Here is a 20423-nt window from a genome sequence, read left to right as displayed (position 1 = left end):
CAGTCTGCAGGGGATGATGAATGAGAGAGAGAGAGTAAAAGAGAGTGATCATCCAAAGCCAAATAAGAGTCACCCCGAGGTGGAGAAAGGGAAAGACTACATAGAGAGAGAAGTAAGAAGACAGCTAGATGAAAGAGGGAGAAGCATTCATGTGCAGAGATTGAGAGACAGACAGATAGAAAGGCACAAACACACACATCCAAAGGGGGAGGGGGCTTTTGAAGGCTGGATAGATTGCTTTGAGGTGAGGATTGAAGAGATGATGGCTTTTAGCTGTGAGGGAGGCGGCCCGAGAGCTCTGCCCCAGAATCAGCTGTCTGAACTCAGCTGTCAGCCATGAGGGATTACAGCAGGCCGGGTCAAGGAGAGCACACTCTCACAAACAAGGTGTCACTTAGAGCTGTATACAACTTGTAGAAATAATATTCTTCACCAAAACAGAAAGATTGAGTCCTACACAGAGACTAATGACATCCTTTACTTCCAGAAGGCTTCAGTTTCCTAATATCCTATCTGCTCGAAACTAAAAAAGTCATACATCAGGAACACAGGACTCTGCTGGCCCGAGGGACGATGCGGACTTGGACCAGAAGAAGCATCCTTACAATTTTTGGCATTGATCTTTTAAATTGACTACATGACCTGACAACAAGCCACTAGTAATTACTCAGGGCTTGTTCTTTTAGTCGGTCAGAATTGCGAGAAACAACTCTAGTCAGACGCCAGGCCAATGGACCACAGGATCTGAGGCTAACTGAAACTCTGGGCATTGTTACTTTTAACAAAACATCCGGCCAAGCTGGAGACATTTGGGTTTTCAGTCTTTAACAGAAGATGTGTAGACTTTAGGCTGTTCTGATATCAATGGGGAGCATGTTTCACCATTGGTAACGGATTACATGTAACTGCTTTACAGGATACAAAATATTTTCCTGATTGTGTGCAGGCCTAGTCAAATGGCGGCCCGCGGGCCAGATGCGGCCCAGAACCAACTCCCGAGTGGCTCAGCCTCCCGTAGCCAAATTCCTACACTAGTACAGACCATGAATGCAACACTCCGCGTTGCATAGAAACCACCAAACCAGCGCCGTATAGACTGAGAGTTACATCATCTCCGTTCATTCCAATGGACCACTGTTTTACAGCAATGGCGGATCGTGGAGCCGCTCAATCGTTCCCCGGAAGTTAGCGCCAAGGCTAGCAGAGCTGTAGAATTGCAGCATAATAGACTCTTCGTGACGGACTTTTAAAGGTAAGAAGAAATGTAAAGATTTATATTGCGGATATTATCAGTACATCTGATGCAAATTAACATGTGTATTAAAGGATGTCAGTGGATTATCCCTAAATTAGTAGATTAAAAAACACAAGGTAAGTTTAATACTACTGTTTTATATAAGTAAGCATACTAAACATGTATTCTATAACTGTATTATAAGTAATCTTGTTAGTAACCTACTGTATGGCAGGTGGAGGGGCAGTGATGTTACAGGTGGAGGAGCAAAACTGCAAGACTGCAAACTCACAAGATAGAGAAATCAAAGTTTGTTCTCCAGAGAAGAGGTTGATTTCACTTCATTTATTTCATCTTTTCTAAAGATGTGGAAATGGCAACAAAAAAAAACTTGAGCGCTGTAACCAAGACAACTGTAACAACATGAGTAGAGAGCCACCAAGGTTTTTCAAGTCCCTCTCTTACTCCATTTTGCCAACCCAAACTTCCAGGTACATGACGGGACACCTTGCTTGTTTTTGTTGTTTGCGCTCCTCTGGCTGGGTGCTGGCAGGTGGAGGGCAGTGATGTTGGCAGGTGGAGGGGCAGTGATGTTACGGGTGGAGGGGCAGTGATGTTAGCTGTTACACACCAGGCTCAAACTTAACACATTGCATCCTTCTTTGCAGTGTCCTTATTCCTGGAAGGGGAATCTGCAATTCCTGCAGAGTTTTGTAACCCGTTGGTCCGCACGCAAAGCAAATTTTTAAAGCCTTCTTAATTGTCTCATTGCTCCATTTCATCCCTTTTGTGGTGAGTCTGCCTAATGCCTTAAGTTGGTCTTTTGAAAACGTTTTCTTATATTTGTTGTCCCTAATTTTCATTGTTTTCTTGAGAGCTACATTTTCCTTCCTGATTTTTCTTAGTGCAGACTTTGCTTTTTCGGTGATTCCTTCTTGGCTCTTTCATTTTCTCTTTCATTTTTTTAATAGATCTGTTTGACTGGCTGCTGGTTCCCTCGTATGCTGACTGGCTGCTGGTTCCCTTGTATGCTGACTGCCTGCTGGTTCCCTCGTATGCTGACTGGCTGCTGGTTCCCTCGTATGCTGACTGGCTGCTGGTTCCCTCATATGCTGACTGGCTGCTGGCTGAGTGGGTGGTGTCCACCCTCCCTGTCTCTCCTCACTAGCCATGTCCTCTCTTTCTTCACCCTCACTTTCCTTTCTCTCAGTCTCCTCATCCCTTCTTCCCTCAATCTTTGAGACAAATGTAAGTAGAAGACATGGCACTGTAGATTTTCGAACATTTAAAATATTATACCACTTAAAAAAAAAAAATATGACTTTTGTTACTAAGAGTTCATACTTATTATACCTGTGTCACCTTTCACTCTATAGCTGTGATCATGAGCTATGGGCTTTGTAGATACAGGTCCCGGGGTGAATCGTGGTGCAGGGGCCCTTCTCTTTTTGACCACAGGGCGATGCACGAAGATGGTGGGTATAGCCTCTGCTCTCAGCCTAGTCTTGCCCTTTTTTGTCTTGACAAACTGGTCTGCATCAAAATGTGCCTGCGGAGTGAGTTGAGGTTACTTCACACACAGAACAACTCAGTTTTGTCTGCCCACATACATATTCCATAGTGGTTGAATACACAGAATTAGAAAACACTTTACACTTACTGGACATGTTATACTCATTACATACTGTATATAAAATATGACCAAGAATGTGAGACAACTTTATAGAAATTCTTATCACATCTGTTACTGATGCCATTTGTCATACTTTGTTAAACTCACAAATAATAAAGTTCCATAACTTCAGTTGGGAACAAAGACCACACCTTATCTCCCCAAGGCAATTTCCCATCCAATAGGTGTGCTATATAGGTGTGTATAACCCTTTCTCCTGTCTGTTACTCCCTCTTTCAGCACAAGAACGAGAGGGGGATTCAATGGAGCCTGAATACCTGCACTGAGACCCTCACCCTGCATCCTGAGTCTCAACTCTGTGTTTTTCAAGCCTTTCCCTGTTTTTTTGTATTAAACAAAACATTAAGCTTTCCCAATGGTGTGGTTTTCGTTTTGTGAAAAAGTGCAAATGCAGTGTTTGTATATAATTACCTCACATATTTTTTTGCTGTTGGTCGTGAAATTGCTCTTGCTGACTTGAGCCAGCCATTTTTTCCTCCGCTCTGTGTCAGTGGGGAAGCCGTACATTCGTACTCCTTTCTCTGAGCGATTTGAGCATCCCGAGGCAGCACAGCAAACCATGGTGGCGACTCGGAGGCAGCACAGCAAACCAGGACAACACGGAGGAAAAGGCACAGACAAACTGCATGATATGCTATTCAATGTTTATTGAATTCCATGTATTTGCAATGGATGTTCCTAAAACAACACATTTAACATCATCATCATGCTGCTGCTGCTGCTGCTAGTCCTTTGATAGTCACCTGTCGGTCTCCTGTCATTTCTGAAAGCCATAAAGATGACATTAGTCATTTAGATCAGAGGTTCTCAATTGTTTTTCAGCCAAGGACCCCTTACAAGATAGAGAATACACCAAGGACCCCCTCATTCTGATTTGTGATTTTGGGCTATATAAATAAAAATTGACTTGACTTGACATGTATGTCCCTTGGAATAATCTGACATAGCCTATTTTTTACACTTCTATAGTGTTAGTTATGTGAAAGAACAACACAAGAGCAATGTATTAGAAATATATTAGATATGTATTAAAAATATTTGCACCATCTCAACACAGAATACCCATAAAACAAGCAATCAATTAGCTGCAAGTAACACTGTACCTAAACAAAATATCAAAGGGAAATCAAGTGATCATTTGAAGTGCATTTCAGAACACACACACACACACCCCCCCCCCCCCACACACACACACACACACACACACACACACACACACACACACACACACACACACACACACACACACACACACACACACACACACACACACACACACACACACACACACACACACACACACACACACACACACACACACACACGCACACAAAGATAACACATCAAGTGTTTCACTCTTAGTTAAAATTAAATGATTTATAAAAGTCTAATAACAAAAATAAATGCAGGCTATAAACAATTGAACACATGCCTGGATTGCAACATATATCAAGTAAATTGCAAAACAACTGCAACTGCATTGCTACAATCCCAAACCACTACTTGTAATGATTGGAGTGATGCAAGGCAGTCCATGAAGCTGATTGCTTCTCTCTGCAAGTTAAGACACACATATCAAACTAAATCAATAAATGCAACATACAGTATCTGACATTTATGTTGCGCTCACACACACACACACACACACACCCACACCCACACCCACACCCACACCCACACACACACACACACACACACACACACACACACACACACACACACACACACACACACACACACACGTTAAAGTGGGCTGGAACGAACCAGAACAGCGTTCCGGCACCTTCGATTAATAAGTAAATGAATCTGATTGGCAGTTTCATACATAATAATGTCAAGAGAGTTCACAGGGCTGCCAACTCTCACACAATTGACATTTTTCACACGCTCTCAGCCACAAGTCCATTTTCTCAAGCATTGAAAAACAAATTCATAACTGATAATGTCATGGTGCGAAAAGAGGACACTACTGCACAACGCGCAACAGCAGCACCAGGCAGCAGACCATCTGAATAGCGAGAAATATACACAAATGTATTATATTGTAACTTATTCCCATGCATGTTGCTCAAAGTAATCTCAGTCAGTCTCACTTCTGCGGCTCTCCCTCTCCTCTCGCGCCAGTGCGATGAGCCGCGCAGAGCCGGACACATCAGTGGACTCATCCAATTGAACCACGAATTTAGACCCTCTCAGTCTTTCCAGCAGTTGTGATTTGATATCAGCAGACATGTCCTAAATTCGTCGTCTGCTCTTTAGCAGAAACAGACGTAACATTAACCATCCGTTGTTGTTGCTGGCGCCTGGCGGTAGTCCTCGCCCTTCCTCTCAAAAAAAGCCCGGTCTTTTTTTACATAATCTGGATGCTTGTTCTCGAGGTGCCTCTTCAATTTGGCAGGCTTCATCGCCTCATTGGCAAGACACCGCAGGCATATCAGACATTTCGGTTTCCCTTCCACTTCAATAAATCCATATTGGAGATACTCCTCAACGTATTTCCTTACTTTTTTTTGTTTTTCATTTACTTCATTTGTAGCCGTAACCGGTCATTTTAAAAATCTGTCCATCTTCGTAGTATGCTAGCCGTGTTATATCTCTATGATGCTAGCAGTGGCGCTCTCTGACTGACGTACCAGTTCTCATTCATAACACTCCGTTCGATGTCTCACTATGGGATGCGCCTCAACGCGTATGCACCAGAAGCATCAATCTCATTACGCCAATCCTGATTGGCTGGTGATCTTGACGCCAACGTCAGGGAATCCACCAACCCTATAAGTAGCTTGCGCCACGACGCAGGCGTCATTCAAACACCTCTTCTCGCTTCGGAGCACATCTCGAGAAAGATCAGTAGCTAGCTAGCTTAACGGTCCACAGACTGATTTACGAAGCTAACCTTCGGTCGACGGACGCTCGCCAGCTACTTTTGCTTCGCACGGGAATTCCCTTTATTAACGCTCCAGTTAATATCAGAATCTACCCTGCCGTTTTTTTCCAACGGATAACGGTAAGGTTTTTGGATTTTTTCCCGCAAACGGTAACACGCCTGTTGCTCGTTTGTCCCTTCTACGCCGCACCAAGGCTAGCTAGGATGGACTCTTCCCTCCCTCACACCAGAGGAGACGGAGTGTCGGAGGCTCGGCTCTGCGGCTGCGGGCTAAAGATATCGAGTATTGACTCACACCAGGTCTGCTCGTCTTGCCTCGGGCTGCAACATGCCCAGGAGGCTATCGACAACCCCGGCGCGTGCGGGCATTGTTCCCGCTTTACCGCCAAAAGCCGCCGCCGCCGGCTAGCACGCCAAGCTAGCATGCCGGTCCGAGACCTCCTCATGCCTGTAAACTCGCCGGCCGGCGAGCAGGGCATGGTGGCGACCGCCACGGGTGCCGGGTCCCGCGCTGTGTCAAGCTGGGACTCGGTGGCGGCGGCAGCCGCGGGAAGGGGGCCCCGTGCTGTGTCAAGCTGGGGCTCCCAACTGGACCTCACCATGGTCTCACCCGCGGAGGATGTCCTGGAGCTGGACTATGAGGAGGAGGAAGGAGAATACGCCCCGGAGTTTCTTCTTTCCGACTCAGACGAGGGCGAAGATGACATCTTCGTCTCGTCTGCCCAGGCTGCCAAGCCTGGGGCCATGTCCGCCTCCCCGGGCGAAGGCGAGCCACCGCTCCCCCGCCTCAGCATGGACCTGCAGGCCGTGTGCCAACGCGCTGCATCCAAGCTGGACATCCCCTGGCCTGAAGCGGCCAGAGAGCACTCCAGGTCTAGATACGAGGGAAAGAACTTGCCCCAAGCCGCGAGGCTGACCAGGCAACTTCTCCCCGTATTTCCAGAGCTGCTGGACGAGGTGTCGGTCTCCTGGAGAGACCGCCCCTTCAGCAGCAAGGCCCCAATCCAGGGAGCCTCCTCTCTGGACTGTGAGGGCATGGAGAAGCTCGGGTTACTCCGCATGCCTCCTATGGAGCCGCTTGTGGCAGCCCACCTCCAACCGCGGTTGTCGGCGGCCCCGAGCAGGAACCCCACACTGCCGACAAAGGCGGACCGGTTCCAGTCCGCAATGACTGAACGGGCCTACAAAGCGGCTGCTTTGTCCGTCAGGGCGCTGAATGTCTCCTCCATGCTAACCGCGTACCAAGCGGAGCTGTGTGCGGACATGACGGTGAAACCTGAACCGGCCGTGTGGGAGGAGATCATGGCGATCACAGACATTTGCCTCCGCGTACAGCGCTGTGCAGTCCAGGCCACAGGCAAATCGCTAGGGATGATGGTGGTGCAGGAGAGAGCCAGATGGCTGAACCTGACAAACCTCCCCGACCGGGAAAAGGAGGACGTGTTGGACATGCCAATCGTCCCTGAGGGCATATTCGGCTCCGCTCTTGCCTCCATGCAACAACGGTGTGAGGCCAAGAAGAAGGAGGATGAAGCTCTCCAGCTTTGCCTCCCTCGGAAAGCCCAGCCGCCGCCCCCAACGGTCCTGCGACGGACCTTCTCCCAGGCTACCCCGCACTCGGCCCTGTTCAAGGTCCCGAGATGGCAGAAGCCACAGCCCGCCCCCGGTCTCCCACCGAGACGCGAGGCGCGGACGAATTGGCCAAGAAAGTCCCCGGTCCCGGCAGCAGCCACACAGGCGCCGCCGACCCAGACTTTCAGTCACCAGGCGAGGAAGAAGAAGAGGGCAGCCTGACAGCCTTCCCTCCCCCCCTCGGGGAAAGGGCTGGAGGTTTCCTGTTCTCTTTCAGCCCTGGATCGTGTTCCGCACGTATCCAGTACCCATGTGTTTCCGGGGGACAACCACGCTCCCGCCTTCCCGCCGCCTCGGGTGATGACCGCACGTCATCCTCCAGTTCGCGCCATGAGGGAAGCAGACTTCACAACACTGACAACAGTTCCTGCCAGTCGTTCAAGTCACACAAACACACACAAGGGTCTAAAAATAAAATGTTTGCCACTGTTGCTTCCAGGCTTAAAGCCAAGGGCACAGTCGAAAATATTAAAAAGACAAATAATAATGTCAATAAACAGTCAGGTGACTGCCCCGCTTCTGAGAGTGGCTATGAACGCCTCTCTCGGAATGCGGACGGTGGCCGGGTCTGTGAACGCACCATCACCGCGCGCATGCGCAGTGTCGACCGAGGTTGTTACCCTAGAGCGCCACCGTGTTCAGACACTAGAGGGCGCCATAACACAACCAATGCGGTCACAGGGTGCAGACAACAGAGATATGGTGACATCCCCGCTCGCTCTGAGGAGCGAAAGGTGGAAAATGCTCACATGCTCTGCTTGGGTTTTCAAGACGATATCACGGGGCTACAGACTCCAATTCGCTGTCACCCCCCCTCGCTTCTCGGGCATTGTGCAATCACATGCCTGGGGAGCGTCGGCTCACATTCTAGAGCAGGAGATTCTCTCGCTACTAGAAAAGAAAGCCATATCCATCGTACCCTCCGAACGGAGTCAGAGCGGCTTCTATTCCAAATATTTCCTCGTTCCCAAACGGGGAGGGAATGGAATTCGCCCCATCCTAGATTTAAGGGCTCTGAACGGGTATCTCAGAAAATACAAATTCCGGATGCTCACTCACACATCCCTGCTGCGTCTCGTGCGTCAGGACGATTGGTTCACATCAATCGACCTGAAAGACGCGTATTTTCACATCCCAGTATATTATCCACACAGGAAATATCTGAGGTTCGCTTTTCAGGGTGTCTGTTACGAGTACAGAGTGCTTCCCTTCGGTCTGTCTCTCAGCCCACGGGTGTTTGTGCGATGTACGGAAGCAGCGATAGCCCCGTTAAGACAACAGGGTATTCGCCTGGCAACCTATTTAGAAGACTGGCTCCTTCTGGCACAGTCGGAGCAGGAGGCTATTATGCAGACGAATATCCTCATGAAACACCTGCTCGACCTGGGTTTTGTAATAAACACAGAAAAGAGCATGTTGTCCCCAGCCCAGTCGGTGCTCTTCCTGGGCTTACGCCTGAGCTCGGTGCCCTTCACAGCCCGCCTGTCAGCGGAGAGAGTGAGAGCCTTCAGGGCTTGCCTCGCTCGTTTCCAGCCACGCAAATATGTTCTCTTCAGATCGTGTCTGCGGTTACTGGGGCTCATGGCGTCAGCCATCCTAGTAGTACGTCTGGGCCGCTTACACATGAGGGAATTTCAGCGCTGGGTAGCTGCCCTCAGACTAAACCCCGCGCGTCATGGCGCGCGGAGAGTGATGGTCACTGTGCACTGCGTAACGGCGCTACGCCACTGGCTGCACCCGACTTTCCTGGTGCGAGGCATGCCTATGGGTGCTGTCTTATCGCGGAAGGTGGTCACCACGGACGCATGTCTGACGGGCTGGGGGGGCATATACGAAGGTCGACCTGTGAGGGGTCTCTGGAGCAGAGACCTCCAACGGTCACACATAAATTATCTGGAGCTCTTAGCGGTGTTTCTCACCCTAAGACGCTTTCTGCCTTTTCTCAGGGGACATCATGTCCTCGTGAGGACAGACAACACGACCACAATATCGTATATAAACCGCCAAGGGGGTTTGCGTTCTCTACAGTTACACATGCTGGCACGCAAACTGATCTTATGGAGCTGCGGACGTCTCCTCTCTCTGAGAGCGACACACGTACCGGGAGTGATGAACCTCGGGGCAGATCTGCTGTCCAGAGGTGCACCACTATACGCAGACTGGACTCTACATCCAACGATTGTGAGTCAGCTGTGGGTGCGTTACGGCCGGGCCGCGGTAGATCTGTTCGCATCAAAAGAAAATGCTCAATGTCAGCTGTTCTTTTCAATGCGCGATCTAAATGCACCGTTAGGCGTGGACGCGCTCGCGCACGTTTGGCCCCCGGCCCTTCTGTACGCGTTCCCACCCCTGGCTCTAATACCTCCAACTCTGGCCAGAGTGAGAGAACAACGCCACACACTGATCCTGATAGCTCCACACTGGCCTGCAATGTACTGGCTGGCGGAGATATATCAGCTGCTGTGCGGACAGCCGTGGCAGCTCCCGCTACGCAGGGACATACTATCTCAGGCGGGGGGGATGATTTTTCACCCACACCCAGAGCGCCTGGCGCTATGGGCCTGGCCCGTGAGTGGTATAACCTGAGTACAGTGGGGCTCCCTCAGGAAGTGATAAACACTATTCAGAGTGCAAGAGCTTCGTCCACCAGGTCTCTCTATGACTGTAAGTGGAGGGTGTTTGAGGAGTGGTGTCTTCAAAAGAAACACATCTCTTTTCAATGCCCTGTCGGTGTGATTCTATCATTTCTACAGGATCTGATTGATAAACACAGAGCTTTCTCCACGATCAAAGTGTACCTGGCTGCTATTGCCGCATGCCATGTGGGCTTTGGGGGAAAGACGGCTAGCCAACATCCCTTGGTCTGCCGTTTTATGAAAGGGGCTCGCCGGCTCCTCCCCGTTTCCAGGTCATTGGTGCCCCTGTGGGACTTGACAGTGGTTTTAGATGGGCTCGCTCGAGCTCCATTTGAACCCCTGGAAGACGCTGACATGAAGCACCTGTCACTGAAGACAGTGTTGTTACTGGCTCTGGCATCTGCCAAACGAGTCAGTGATATTCACGCGCTCTCTGTGCATCCTTCGTGTACTCAGTTTGCCCCGGGGCAAACGAGAGTATTGCTGAAGCCCAACCCGGCCTTTGTGCCTAAGGTGGTTGGCTCATGCACTCCCATTGACCTTGAGGCATTTCCTTCACCGCTAGGTTCCTCTGGGGAACAGCGGCCGAATTTGCTTTGCCCGGTTCGTGCTTTGCGCACTTATATGGACAGGTCGAAAGAGTTTCGGTGCAATGACCAACTCTTTGTATCTTGGGCTAACCCTCATAAGGGCAAGCCCGTTACCAGGCAACGGCTCTCCCACTGGATTGTGGAGGCGATTGCTCTGGCTTATACGAGCCAGGGTTTGCAGGCACCAACGGGCCTGCGCGCTCATTCTACTCGTGGATTGGCTACATCCTGGGCTTTGTTCAAGGGTGTTTCCATTCAAGACATTTGTGCAGCAGCGAGCTGGTCCTCGCCGCTCACTTTTGTCCGCTTTTACAGGCTAGATGTTTCTGCTCCAAGTGTGGCCCGCGCAGTGCTGGGCCCCGTATTGGGACAGGGTTCTACCTGTTAAGTTCTGTTTTTGTGTTGGTGATTTTCGAGATAAGCATGTCTGGCAATGCGGGAGTCTCAATATCCCATAGTGAGACATCGAACGGAGTGTTATGAATGAGAACTATAGGTTACTTACGTAACCCCAGTTCTCAGAGTAACATGAAGTGAGATGTCTCACCTGACGGCCCTTCTTGCTGAGGCGAAGCGAGAAGAGGTGCTTATTTTGAATGACGCCTGCGTCGTGGCGCAAGCTACTTATAGGGTTGGTGGATTCCCTGACGTTGGCGTCAAGATCACCAGCCAATCAGGATTGGCGTAATGAGATTGATGCTTCTGGTGCATACGCGTTGAGGCGCATCCCATAGTGAGACATCTCACTTCATGTTACTCTGAGAACTGGGGTTACGTAAGTAACCTATAGTTATTGTTGTTTCCATGGTAATGGGTGACGCGCTTGATTTTTAAATGTATAGATTTGTTAGATTAGAACGTAATCTATGAACTATTTTAGATTAAAAAAATAAAATATTATTTGTTGAACTATGAAGCCTGTTGTAAAAAGAAAAAAAAATGATATCATGATAATTTTAATAAATGAATCTGAAAACTTTTCACGGACCACCTGGCAGAGTGCCACGGACCCCCGGGGGTCACGGACCCCACTTTGAGAACAACTGATTTAGATAACTTGTGTCCTCAATTACCATGGGATTACTGAAACTACCATGAATTTAAGAAAATGGTAGAAATGAATCTAATCTGAATTTTGAAGCATCCCTTTAGATCCCCTCCCTCTAAATATATCAATAAACATTAGAAAGTGATGCTCCTGACTACCATACAAGTTTAAGAAGATAATATTGGTTTTAAAGAATTCAAAGCTATAAACAGCAACAGGCTCTTTAACCAAGGCACTGTTAGCCTAACATGTAAACTAGTTGTTCACACTAATCCTAATATTATCAATTAATATTAGCAAATTCTATTTAATTTTTTTAAACATATTGATGTAAATACATACACATATCGATTTGTTGAATACATATTGCAAATCAAAACCTTTATTCACTAATAATTACCAAAAATCGTAGTTCTATCTCCTGTTATCAATGCATTCACATTGCCCGCCATGAACTTCCGGGGAACGATCCTCGTCTACATGAACCACGTGACGATAACCGTTTTTGGACTTCCGCTGTCGTAACTCTTCTATCTATATGGCGCTGCACCAAGCACGTTTTGTGAAAGTGCATCTAGTGGTGTTAGTAACGGTGGTCCTATGATAGCAACTCTAAAACATGTCTCTCTCAACTCTGAAGCGTAAACAGAGACAAAACGGTCATTGATCTTGTGGAGCAGATCCAAGTCAAGCTGGAGCTTTTCGCGACCGACTTGAGCACGGGTCGGATGCTGCATTTTCCGACGCTCCACAAACAAATCACATCCCCGGCACAAATCACGGATGTGATGGACAGATTTCATTGCGAGGTGAAAGAGAACTTTGCCGGTCGATTGGATGCACTTGCTCTGCCCACAGAGGTGATGGGCTTTGCCAGAGACCACTTCACTGTTGCAATAGAAGGGGACGTATCAACCAGAGCAAAGGAAGTGGTCCCCTGCATCGATAAGGGGAAATATACACTGGAATTTATTGACATGCAGCGCACTAACGGGCCAGCGAAGTTTTGGAGTGATGTCAAAAAACAGCAGTTCCCTAACGTTCAGAAAGTAACGATCTGTGTGCTCAGTATGTTTGGATCAACATACACATGTGAATCAAGCTTTTCACAGATGAACTCAATCAAAAGTAGCACTTGCTGCTCCCTGACTGACAGCACTCTTCAACAATGTTTTAGGATTGCATTGACATCATATGAGCCAAAAATCACTAGTCTTGTTCAAAACTAAAAATGTCCCTTTCTCCTTGAAAAAGTCACCGATGACAAATCACAAATGAGGTGATAGTAAGCACCTAGTTCACTATAGTCGACGTGTAGTGTAGTATTCATTCACATGTTAGTTACCCTTATCCCTTGTTATGGGTTTGTGCACTGAAGGGTTTGACAGTTCTTTCTGTATTCATTTAAATGCACTTTGTAATGTGTCTGGGTCAAATGTGACCAAAACGTATGATTTTTTTGTTATTACTTGAAAAGTGAAAAAATAGTATTGCTACAGTACTACCTCTTTGTGTTGCATTGGAGCTCTTTAGCTGTTTCTTTGTATGTGAGGACATTTATTAAGACTGCTATTATTGTATTCAGTAAATGCACTTTGTGATGTGCCTGGTTCAAAAAAAATAACCTGAATATTTGACTTCTTCAGATTCTGTTAAATTAATGCTAATTTGTTGTGTTTTTATGCACTTTTTGACGTACCTTTGTTAGATGAACAATGAATAAAAATGGCATGTTTTTCATCGCAATAATATGTGTTGGTTTAAAATGTGCCATTACCCGCTTTTTACAGGCCGCTGAATGTCTGGTCCAGCTGAATTTTGTAGTTCTAAAATCTGGCCCAACTGAATGTGTAATTGAATAGCCCTGCTCTACTGTAAAGCTGCTGCATGTGCAGTAGCTGGACACTGATTTATTAAACACAACTACAGCTTGCTTTACCAAGGTAAACTAAAATAGCATTTGTAAATCAACTATTTGGATACATTTTGGATATTGACATTCTGATAAAGGTACTTAAAAAAAAAATCTGTAACAAAAAGTTAAAAATATAAAGGAAATACAAAAAAATTAATATTTTGTAGACATTTTTCTTTCTGTAGTTTTACAGAATACACTTATGTAAAAGCCATCCTATATATATTTTCTTCTCTTGTCTTATTTGCATTGGGTCTGATATTGAGGTATTCCAAAGGTAGCGGAAATAAATAGGGTTACCATAGCAGCACTTTGAATTGCTGTGTGCTGAAAGGTGCTATAAAAATAAACTTGCCTTGCCTTACATTATTTTAATATTTGGATAGTTGAATAAGGTAACTGATACATTTTTTCGCATGAATATGGTCACAAAATAAATGTTTAAAGTAAACCTCCTAAGCCTGTTCCCAAGTGAGCCGATTAGTCTAGTAACTGTAATGTCAGACTTAGTACACTTAACTTTTCATCAAAATCTTCACATGCATTCATGATGAGTTCCTATGCTTGAACTTCTTATACTGTAATATAAAGTAGTATGATCCCCACTGATCTCTAGTCTGAACGATAGATTTAATAACTCAAGGATTAATCATGACTTCAACATGACTGCCGTTCAGGATATGTTTTTTCTGCAGATTGTTTGAAAACGTCCAACATGTACTTGTTAAAACAGACATTTGGTGAAAATCAAATCAATAATCCACAAAGTTTGATGATGAAATTACATTCTGAGGATGTGGTGATGCCTTCATCAGGTTTGTCATGAACATATTTGCAAGACTCTAACGGACAGCTTCTCTTACTGCCTGGAACATCCATCATGAATATTTCATGTAGTGAAGAAAAACTTGACAACATCCAAAATAAAAAAAGAAATGTCTGGATTGGCCCATACAGTATGTGGAACCTATGGATCTTGTCTGACTAGAAATAGAATATATAAACCATGAGGTGATAGCTGCCTGACACAGAAATGAATTCTTGAGTCGTATTTTCTCCAAAAAATATTTTTCATGGAGGTGCTACTATATCTGGTTGGAGAAGGAGTGAGCATACTGTAAAGCCTAAACTTATCTGTTTTACTCTCTTAAATTCATTTGAGAATAAAAAGGTAGCTGCCACTAAAGCCCCTGTCACACTGTCCCGAAATGGACTCCCGATGGACACACGAATATGGAATTGTGAATTTCGCACGAAGATGGGCCGAACTTGGTCATCGGCCAAGCAACAGCCGAAGCAACAGCCGAAGCACGTAGGGTGCCTACAGAAGCTTCGGCCGTGTGGGAAATCAAATTCTTGATCGGAGATTATTGGGAGCAGAACACAAGATAAATTCTACTTCAATTCTGCGTTAACATGCCACCCAAGGCAGGGAGAGGCAGACGGAAGAAGCTGGCTGTTAAATACACTCAGAAGAGGAAACCGAGGTCCAAGAACACAGCACTGAGTCTGCAACCGGAGAGAGAAAGAGGAGGAAATGCAAGAAAGTCGGGCCAACTAAAACTCCAGAGCGGCCCCCAGAGGGTTCCAGGTCTCCTCAGCAGTCCGAAGAGTCTCGGCAGCATTCACCTTCTCCTCGTCGTAACAGACATCCCGAATCCTCGGAGGATGAAGGTAAATATTTCTAACTTATTTTTAGTATGGATGGGGGCAGGCTTCGAGTTATAAACTGCGCCCTATGGGGAGTCTGCTGCTGCGCGGGCCGAGGAGGTGGAGTTGCAGCAATCTTTGACTCAAGTTTACTTATCAATACTAAACAAAAATTAAATTATACCTCCTTTGAAAGCCTCATTTTCAGTCTTACGCATCCGACCTGGAAAACTTTGCAGCCAATCTTATTTGTTACAGTGTACCGTGCACCAGGTCCTTATTCAGAATTCTTATCAGAATTCTCTGAGTTTTTATCAGCTTTGGTACTTAAAACAGATAAAGTAATTATCGTAGGTGACTTTAATATTCATGTTGACGATGATAAAAATAGCCTTACTGTTGCATTTAACTCTATATTAGATTCTGTTGGTTTCTGTCAGAGTGTAAATAAACCAACCCACTGCTATAATCACACTCTTGACCTTGTTCTGACTTATGGTATTGAAATTGAGCAACTATTAGTCGAACCGCATAATCCTGCTTTATCCGACCATTTCTTAGTAACTTTTGAAGTACTGTTACTAGACTACAAAGCATTAGCCAAAAGCTCCTGCAGCAGAAACCTATCTGTTAGTGCTATAGCCAAATTTAAGGAAGAGATTCCACCAATACTTAACTCGATAGCATGTCTGCATGTAGGGGAGGAAACTTATACAAAATGTACACCACCCCAAATTGATCATGTTGTTGATAGTGCTACAGATGCGCTGCGAATAAAATTAGACTCTGTTGCTCCTTTGAAAAAGAAGAAAATAAAACAACATAGATTAGCTCCATGGCATAATGCCGAAACCCGCAAAATAAAGCAAAAGTCGAGACAACTTGAAAGGATATGGCGTTCCACTAAACTTGAAGAATCTCGTTTAATTTGGCATATTACTCTCAATGAATATAAGAAAGCACTGCGTAAAGCGAGAGCAGCATACTACTCTTCATTAATAGATGAGAATAAGAATAATGCAAGATTTCTTTTCAGCACTGTAGCCAGGCTGACAGAGAGCCACAGCTCGACTGAGCCTTCTATTCCCATAGCACTCAGTAGTAATGATTTTATGTGCTTTTTTAACGATAAAATTGTTACTCTTAGAAACAAAATCAATGACCTCTTGCCTTTGACCAGTATAGTGTTATCAACAGCTCCCGGAAACGTAAGTTCTAATAATATTACACTAGATAGTAAACTAGAATGCTTTTCAGCCATAAACCTTGAACAATTAAATTCAATGATTCTCTCTTCTAAACCATCAACGTGTATCTTAGACCCGATTCCAACTAAGCTGTTAAAAGAAGTTTTTCCATTAATTAGCACTTCTTTATTAAATATTATGAATATGTCTTTATTATCAGGCTATGTTCCAAAATCATTCAAAGTAGCAGTGATAAAACCGCTTCTTAAAAAGCACAACCTCGATCCAGAGGTTTTAGCCAACTATAGACCTATTTCTAATCTTCCGTTCCTCTCAAAAATTCTTGAGAAAGCAGTCGCAAAACAGCTGTGTGATTACTTAAGAAACTATGATTTATTTGAAGATTTTCAGTCTGGCTTTAGAACACAACATAGCACAGAGACAGCTCTGGTTAAAGTCACAAATGACATTCTAATAGCCTCTGACAAGGGACTTGTTTCTATTCTTGTCTTACTCGATCTTAGTGCTGCATTTGATACTATCGACCATGATATCCTATTGCAAAGACTAGAGCACTTAGTTGGCATACAGGGAACTGCTTTAGGCTGGTTTAGGTCTTATCTATCTGAACGCTCTCAGTTTGTACGTGTCAACGATGAATCTTCCATGCAAACCAAAGTTAGCCATGGAGTGCCACAGGGCTCAGTGCTTGGACCTATTTTGTTCACCCTATATATGCTTCCGTTAGGCAATATTATAAGGAATCATTCTGTAAACTTTCATTGTTATGCGGATGATACTCAACTATATTTATCAATCAAGCCTGATGAAATTAATCATCTAAATAAAATTCAAGACTGCCTCAAGGACTTAAAAACGTGGATGACCTTAAATTTTTTGATGTTAAACACGACCAAAACTGAAGTTATTGTACTTGGCCCGAAGAATCTACGAAACAAATTATCTAAAGATATATTAACTATGGATGGCATTAATTTGGCCTCCAGTGAGACTGTAAGGAATCTTGGTGTTATATTTGATCAGGATTTATCCTTTAACACCCACATAAAATCAATTTCAAGGACCGCCTACTTCCATCTACGTAACATTGCAAAAATCAGGCATATCTTGCCTCAAAACGATGCAGAGAAACTAGTCCATGCATTTGTTACTTCAAGGCTGGATTATTGTAACTCCTTATTATCAGGGTGTACCAAGAAGTCAGTCAAGTCGCTTCAGCTGATTCAAAATGCTGCAGCTCGTGTACTAACCAGAGTTAGGAAAAGGGACCACATTACTCCTGTTCTGGCTGCCTTACACTGGCTCCCTATAGAACACAGGATAGAATTTAAAATTCTTCTTCTCGCCTACAAAGCCCTTAATGGGCAGGCGCCATCTTACCTTAAAGAACTCATTATACCCTATTGTCCTACTAGGGCATTGCGTTCCAAGAATGCAGGGTTGTTGGTTGTTCCTAGAGTCTCTAAAAGTACAATGGGAGCCAGAGCCTTTTCTTATCAAGCTCCACTTTTGTGGAATCAGCTTCCAGTTTGTGTTCGGACGGCAGACACCCTATCCGTTTTTAAGAGTGCGCTTAAGACTTTCCTTTTTGATAAAGCTTATAGTTAGGGCTGATTAGATTCAGCCCCTAGTTTTGCTGATATAGGCTTAGTTTGTCGGGGGACATCTTACTTCTTCCTTCTCTCTGTCTATACCTGTGTACTCTCATGTTCCGATTAACCCAGCTTCCCCAAATTTCTTTCTTTTTGGTGTCTATATACGCCGGGATCCGGAGTCATGGATGATCCTGCGGTCCTGTGTCATGGATTGCGAGTCCTGGATCTTGAGTCGTGGCTGCGGTCCTGGATCATAAGTCCTGGATGGATATCCTCGTGGATTCATCTTCTTATTATACACACATGCATTTCAAAACATTTGGACTACCTATGTTGCAAATGTATTATCTTTTCAATTTACACACGGCATCTATTGCACGTCTGTCCGTCCTGGGAGAGGGATCCCTCCTCTGTTGCTCTCCCTGAGGTTTCTCCCATTTTTCCCTTTAAACTGTGGGGTTTTCTCTGGAAGTTTTTCCTTGTACGATGTGAGGGTCTAAGGACAGAGGGTGTCGTATTGTCATACTGATATTCTGTACAAACTGTGAAGTCCACTGAGACAAATGTAACATTTGTGATATTGGGCTATATAAATAAACATTGATTGATTGATTGATTGACTGCGCGTGAGTGTGTGTGGGTACGCACGCACGCACGAACCCACAAACACTCACACGCAGCAGCAGCCCTCTCTCTACTTGCTACAAACTTAAATATGAAAAGGTTCAACTACACACACACACATCATCGGCATAGATTGCGTAATAATGTATTGCGCACCTTGGAGGTGCAGTGCAGGCATATTGTCATTCAAGAGAGAATACGATGCGTAGTTCTTTTGGAAAGCATGTTTTTCTTTTAGCCTATTTACCTCGTTAACGTAAAAAATACTCATTACATTGACACATGCATTATTTGTGATTAAAATAATGGTTGTTTGTAATGTATTAGCGACCCCCACAGACGTATAGTTTCACTGCGTCCGTGGGAGCTCAGACCTCTCCTTATGGGAGCTCAGCTCCCATTGGCTCCTACATAACTTGAACCCTGGATGGAGGGCAAGAGGGGTAATTGATTTTGTTATATATATTCTCATACATTGTTGTCCTGCATGTACTTAATTTGTTTTCCATTTGGTATCTTTTCAGATGAGTCAGTCTCCCCCGCCCTCCCTGCAGGGAAGTGCAAGCCTAAAGTGGGCAAGGGCGACAAAGGGAAAGGTAAGGCCCAGAAGGAGAACCCACCCCCTGGTGTATCATACAGAGGCGCAGGAGGAGGCAAACGCTTGCTGGGTGAAGAGTAAGCTACTGTATGACATGAAGGACAAACAGTACAAAGAGAAGGCATTAAAGAGGCACCTATGGGAGGGAAAGGCTGCGGAGTACAGGTTGGATTGTAAGTAGAACAAAATGTACATTTCAATTACTTTCAAATATTTGAAATCTATTTCAGATACTTCACATACATTGCTGCCAATGAACATTTCAATGATTGGACTAATTATTTGTTTTGATTTCTGTCATTGCAGATCATTCAATTCTGAAATGATACCAAACACAGAGGACTCGATTCTCAAAGCTGCGGGAGGACCAACCCAAGAAGAAATCCCAGAAGAGGTCTGGTGATGGTCTGTCGAGTGGTGACGAAGAAGACCCCATCCTTGCTGAGGAGGCCAGTGAGAATGACAGTGACCGTGACAAGTTCATCCGCCAGGTCTTTGGGTTTCTGAGGCCACACATCAGACGTCACAACAAGGAAACACCAGCTAGTGTGAGTATATCATTGAAATTAAATTCAAATGGAACTTTGTCGAAAATGTTCAATTTCCCACATTTTTGTTTCCAAATATAACTTTCAAATGTACTTATGTTTGTTTTCTATTTTTGTCTTTGCAGTTTAAGGAAAAGTTGGCCCTGGCTGAGACGGATGAGCTGGCTGGGAGTGACAACAGTTTTACAGACAAATCCAGGGAGCCCAACAAGAAGTACACTGGCTACCCTACACCGAGACCTCCTTCCAGGACAGGAACAGCCGCTGAGGACCAACCCGAGTCTCCTATGGAGATGAGAGTTACCGGAGCAGCATCCCGTGATCTCCAAGAAAGGCTGGTTCAGTTCATCACTACAGAGCAACCAGTCAACGCCCTTGGGCCACTCCTTTCTGCAAGTACCTGGAAACTGAACTGGATCGTCTGCATGATGCCTGCCTGGAACCTGCGTATGAGGACATCACCACATTTCTTAACCAGTAAGTATATACAATTGCATACATTTAAAATTCATTTATTTGATGTCACACATTTTATTCCATGCTAAATTTGAGCTTGTATTAATCC

At 45.2% G+C, this 20423-nt stretch overlaps 1 protein-coding gene and 1 long non-coding RNA gene across 2 annotated transcripts in view; one reads left to right on the top strand and one right to left on the bottom strand.

The window, feature by feature from the left end:
- The first annotated feature begins 1262 nt into the window (after positions 1-1262).
- Positions 1263-3315, top strand: LOC307031645. The gene is made up of 3 exons (XR_013806041.1): positions 1263-2482; positions 2611-2709; positions 3147-3315. It is a non-coding gene; the product is annotated as an uncharacterized lncRNA (long non-coding RNA).
- A 17009-nt stretch (positions 3316-20324) lies between these two features.
- LOC307031642 (uncharacterized protein) overlaps positions 20325-20423 on the bottom strand; it is a 3774-nt gene continuing 3675 nt past the window's right edge. Inside the window, exon 3 of the mRNA XM_079668918.1 lies at positions 20325-20423. This exon is cut by the window's right edge and continues 550 nt beyond it. The gene's annotated coding sequence lies outside the window, so the exon portion shown is untranslated.

The sequence above is a fragment of the Notothenia rossii genome (assembly GCF_949606895.1).
Source record: "Notothenia rossii genome assembly, chromosome: 3".
Lineage (NCBI taxonomy): Eukaryota > Metazoa > Chordata > Actinopteri > Perciformes > Nototheniidae > Notothenia > Notothenia rossii.
The sequence above is the reverse complement of the archived record's forward strand: the minus strand, read 5'-3'. Positions and strand labels throughout refer to the sequence as shown.